A 5,388-nucleotide genomic window follows, 5' to 3' on the forward strand; every position below is an offset into this window, starting at 1 on the left:
GTGAAAGTTTTGATAAATACTGACTGTTTCTAATATTTGATAAGGAAAATTTCAACAAACATGAAAGAATTTTTTATTACAAACTTATGACAGATAAAAAGCGAAACATTCTTCGAGACAATATTTTATAGAGAAACATTATTATATAAATACAACTACAATATATTTATTTTATCTAAATAATAATATATATTGTGTATATATATATATAATATGTATGTGTGTAAATATGCATTTCACATATTTAAATTTATATTTTTTATATACTTGGTTCTTTAAAAATTTTTATATATTTATTTTGTGTCTTTCTCTCTTTCTTTCTTTCGATTAAATCTAATCGTAAGCAATCTCGAATTTTGCTTTTGAGTGTATCTCGTAGTTCTTGGCCCAATCTTTTTGCGAAACAGTTTAAAAGACACGTAGGTCGCGAATGTGATTCGACAACATTGCTCGTTACTATTTGAATTAGCTGCTAATCCTTATGATTTGCCTGACCTTTATCTCTTCTCGTCGAGATGTGACATGATACGAACAAACGAGACATATTGCATGCTTATCAAAAGCGATAAACAACAGCTTACATAGATGCTATCGTCTATCTCGGTTAATCTCTGCCATTAATCAAAAATTAAGAAAATAACAATACGTTACCATTTTGAGATATTTATTTTTCATACCCGTACATATATCTTTCTTATATAAATTTGTATGTGTGTGTGTGTATAACACAACATATACTTCTCTTTTCCTTTCTCACTCTTTCCTGAATTATCTTGTTTTATCATTGAATGAACGTTGAACTCTTACAATGTTTTACAGAGCAAAAGTCTTAAGAGTTTTATCTATTAATGCAGAAGACACTATACCATATCGTCGGTTTGTTACAATATGAAATCGGCGTGCCAACATAAGTGGATCGGTTTAAAAATATTTATTCGAGATTTCGTCAGGAAACATTATACTGTGATGTAATACGCGCATTAAATCACAAATGCATACAAATTATTAAATAACATCGACATTATTGAATCATAATCTTTATTTATACTGTATATATACTGTACTACTATATTTTTATATATACTATTGTATTACGCCAAAACAATTGAAATGATAAGTACATTTCGTCGTATCGCATGCGTCCCGCGGTCGCTTTTGCACCTAACAATACGTATTATTTGACCGATATTATCAATTGACCATTTGTCATTCTATGTTGTAATATCTTAACAACACAAAGATAGAGAGAGATGATTCTGCTGATATAAAGACATTAAGCATATTGCAATAAGCACAACACAAGCGTAGCAAGTGATAAGACGATGAAAAGCTATCAGATTTTTAATTGATCGAGTTCAGTATAAAATGTTTGGTAACACATTTTTACATGTAAAAGATTTCGACACTTTTATAATTTTGCAATATTATGAGAGGTGAAATTTTAAAAACGATGATAAGCAGCGGCCATTTTTACTAAGGTGACGTACGAAGGGTAAAATGTAATGTTGTGTGCGAAAAATATCGAAAAAATTGTTCTACGAAAATTATATGATAATTTTCGTATTTATGCAATAAGAACAAAACTTTATTTATTACTATTTATTTTTATACTAATATTTTTATTTTGTTTTAAAAATTCTATTTTCAAAAAAAATATTGTATTATTAAATATCGTGTAACGTCACAAAAAGAACCAGTCTTGAAAAAAATAATGTGATAGTTCACGATATCTTGCATTTCTTATCAGAAATAATTTCGGAAATTTTTTGAAGCTGCATTTCATCACTCGCCTTTATGACAAGCAAACCGTTTGGCGCGATAGCAAGACGGATTGCCTATTCGCGAGCAACATTCCACTGGACGCTCGAGGTTCGCGCAAGATACTCTGACATTTAATCTCACCTCGACCTGTCCCGAGAAGTGAACGATCCGATTAAACGAGAAAGAAAAATTTGACGAAAATATCAAAATCGGCAAATCCTAAAATCATCGATCCTTACGATTAATGAAAACGGCGGAAAACGCAACGATAATCCAATATCGCTTGCATCTCTCGCGTTAAAGTCTCTCGCTTTTGCTTCGCCTCACTTTCTGTCTACCTACTCTCTCGTGAAAGTACACGGCCGATCGAGAGGGCAGGCGGGGAGAGGAGGCCCTCCTCGGAGAACTACCTACCTTGGTAGACGATGCCACGGCAGTCGTCGTTCAGCTGACGTTCACCTCGACTCCGCTTTCACCCAACCGATCCCGGCGATCTTGCGCGATCTCGTCGTCGTCCGCGACAATTTTCTCGCCGTTAAGAGTATCCTAGATTTCGCGTTTCTTTCTTTGCGCGACCGAGAAAAACGGATATACATGCACACACGCACATGCGAAAGAAGAAAGAGCGTGTGAAAATAGGATACAGTTTCCTTCCGAACATCCGAAGAAGCGGGTCCAGGAAGCAATCCCTCGACATCTCCGTCGCGCGTCATCCGTCGACTATGACTGCCTGCATCGCGAGGATACCGAGGATAAGGATCTAGCAGAGACCGAATTGTCCGCAAGTGAGTGAGTGTGAAATCATGGAAATTATTTATTAACTTTCCTCTGTCTCTTCTTAATGCAATTAATGCGATTAACAAGCGCTAATGTTTAGATACGAGACTTTTCGTTTATTAAGCATTCTATTACCTAAGCATCTTTGATGTTTAATAAACTCATTAATACAATCAAGTCAATGTTTCATTTTTTAGACACAAATATTATTATTATATTGATATATTTTAATATATTTTAATACATTATTTTATTAAAATTTTGATAATATTTTGATAATAAAAATGATCTTTAAACTTTTCAGTATCTGAAATTCGCAAAGTAATTATGTGAAACATTCAAAAACAATTCTAGGATCTTTAAAAGCAGTCGGTAAAAATATTTGTGGCTTAACTTTAAATTCTCTAGCTTATGGCTATTTTTAATGGCGGGTATAAAAGTTTCCTTAAAAATTCCTTACACTGTCAAATTTTCGAATGTGAGCTATCAGTTATTTAATAACTCTGATATTAATCCGAGAGAATTCTAGGAAATAAAAACAATCGTGTTAACTTTCCCCATCAAATAAAATCCACTTATATTATAATTATGACTTTTAATGGACATGTTAAAAATTCTTGAGTCTGTTAAATTATTAAGTATATATATATATTAATTATTCGATATTAATTCGAAAGCTTCAACGGATAAAAAAAGATCGCGATTTAACTTAAAATGCGCTTCACGCTACGATTACAGTTTTACTGGGTTAACTTCCTACTTATTAATCGCCGCGAGCAGAAATGAAAGTAGTTTTGTTGCGTGCCCCATTTGTGCTGTTACGCGAAAACTATGCACGTCAAGTTTCCGCACAAGAGTTAGACTTTATTATTATGATTATTAACTATTATTGTATTATTTAAAAATATATACAGAATGTTCTTTTAATAGCAGATTTTCTGGCTAATTCAAAGTCGATTTTTCCTCGACAAAAATGTCAAGGTACTAATAGTTTTCGAAATACGAGCGATAAAAAAAGAAAGGCTTTTCGCATATTATAATATTAGATGGAGTTTACTTGAATAGAATTTTAATTCGAGGCCTAGTTACATAATGGAAACGAATTGGAAAATTGCAAAAGATAATGACCTCCCTCGACATCTTCGCTAAGGAAAGAATTAGCCAGAGAATCCGCTGTTAAAAGGATATCCAGTTTCGAAACACCATAACGTACATGAAAGTTTCCTGAGATTTTAGAATCTCGCATCTCGGGATGAGAGAAACGAGATGCAGAAACCGAACAAATACATGGATTAAGAAATAATAATCAACCGAAACATACTTGTGGGCGACAGCGTAACGGGTAACGAGAACTCTAACAAGGATCGCCCCGCGCGTGTCGAAACGATCTCGCGGAACTTCATTGATCGTCTTGGGAGATGAGTAAGGGGGCGGCGTGCGAAAAGCCGTGAAGAGAAGACGAGTCGCATGTTGCGAGAAAGGAGGCGATAATTGCATATTTACGATACGGCCTGACCTTGCGCCCGTTACTTTCGCTATCGCTGATTATCCCGCGAGGTACCTACGATCCCGCGTTAGATTGATCTCGACTATAATCGCCGTCATAGTCAGAGATTAGGAGCGGTCAGGAAGCGTGTCTCTCGTCCGGATACTTTTTTCTTCTCTCTCGCGGAGAGTCATCATTTATCTGACGGATGACGTCGCATACTGATTCCCCTGTAATCCGATGTAATTGTCGGCGAAAGTGGGGGGGGGGAGGGCATTTTATTTCAATATTATCCGTATTATCGATACGAATATAGAGAATCGATAAAAGATCCCGCGATTTTTTTTCTCACCGCGTATCGGGCGATAATGCATTATCACGATAGTGCACGGATACGTCACGATGGGGGTTTCCTCGTCAATATCGTGGTCAGTTATCAAAAGAACCGCTTGCTCAATGATTGGTCGGAAAATCTCTTTCGCGAAAAATTTTTATCCGATTTTTTTTATTTATTAACTTTATTATCCTCGCGTGCGAAATTTCATCCGAAATTTTATCGCGCCTTGCGATAATGAATCCCCAGGGGAAGTCGTTCTTGGTCGCAGAAATAGATCCCGCAACCGTTATTGTAGTACAAGCAGGGAAGAAGAGAAAGTAAGCGCGTTATACAAAGCGGGATATACTCTATCGAGGTTCGCGCGACTGTGTTGCGACTCACGCACGCGATTACGTGTTGAAGAGAATTTAGAAATTAATTCGCAAAACGGGTTCCTCTTCGCATGAAAAGGTCATTAAAATCGTGAATCTTTAAAAATAGCAAGGTAAGATTAGATCGACTCCTTAGATCGACTCTTAATATTAATAGTTCGATAATTTCGAAGTGCGGTCTATAAATGTGTAACATGAATGAATAAGGAATCGATATGTACACGATGTGGCAACTTGTATTATTATTTAGAAAATAGCGCGACGAAGTCTCTCGGTGAAAATTCCATTAGAAAGTCCCGTAGCGTGTCTTTGAAAATAGCGAGGTAAGATCTCTTGGCAATAACGCAACGATTGCTTAACACAAGTCAGAGACTGATAATTTCCCTCTTAGTGTGACCAAAATAAATTTAATTTTCGTCAATAATGCAATTATTCTCATTTATGTTAAAATCTCAAACGTATGATACGGAATAAATATCTTGCCATGAAAAAGATGATTTCAAAAGCTTTTTGCAAGATACAATCTTTTTAAGAATTGCTCAATGCATCCTTAAATCAGATGTAACTTAAATTTAAGTTTAAAAATAAAACTTTAATTAAGTTGATTAAATTAATTAAATCAACTGACAAGCCACGATTGTCACATGTGTAATTTA

This window comes from Formica exsecta, unplaced genomic scaffold, assembly GCF_003651465.1.
Source record: "Formica exsecta isolate Colony F162 unplaced genomic scaffold, ASM365146v1 scaffold36, whole genome shotgun sequence".
Classification (NCBI taxonomy): Eukaryota; Metazoa; Arthropoda; class Insecta; order Hymenoptera; family Formicidae; genus Formica; species Formica exsecta.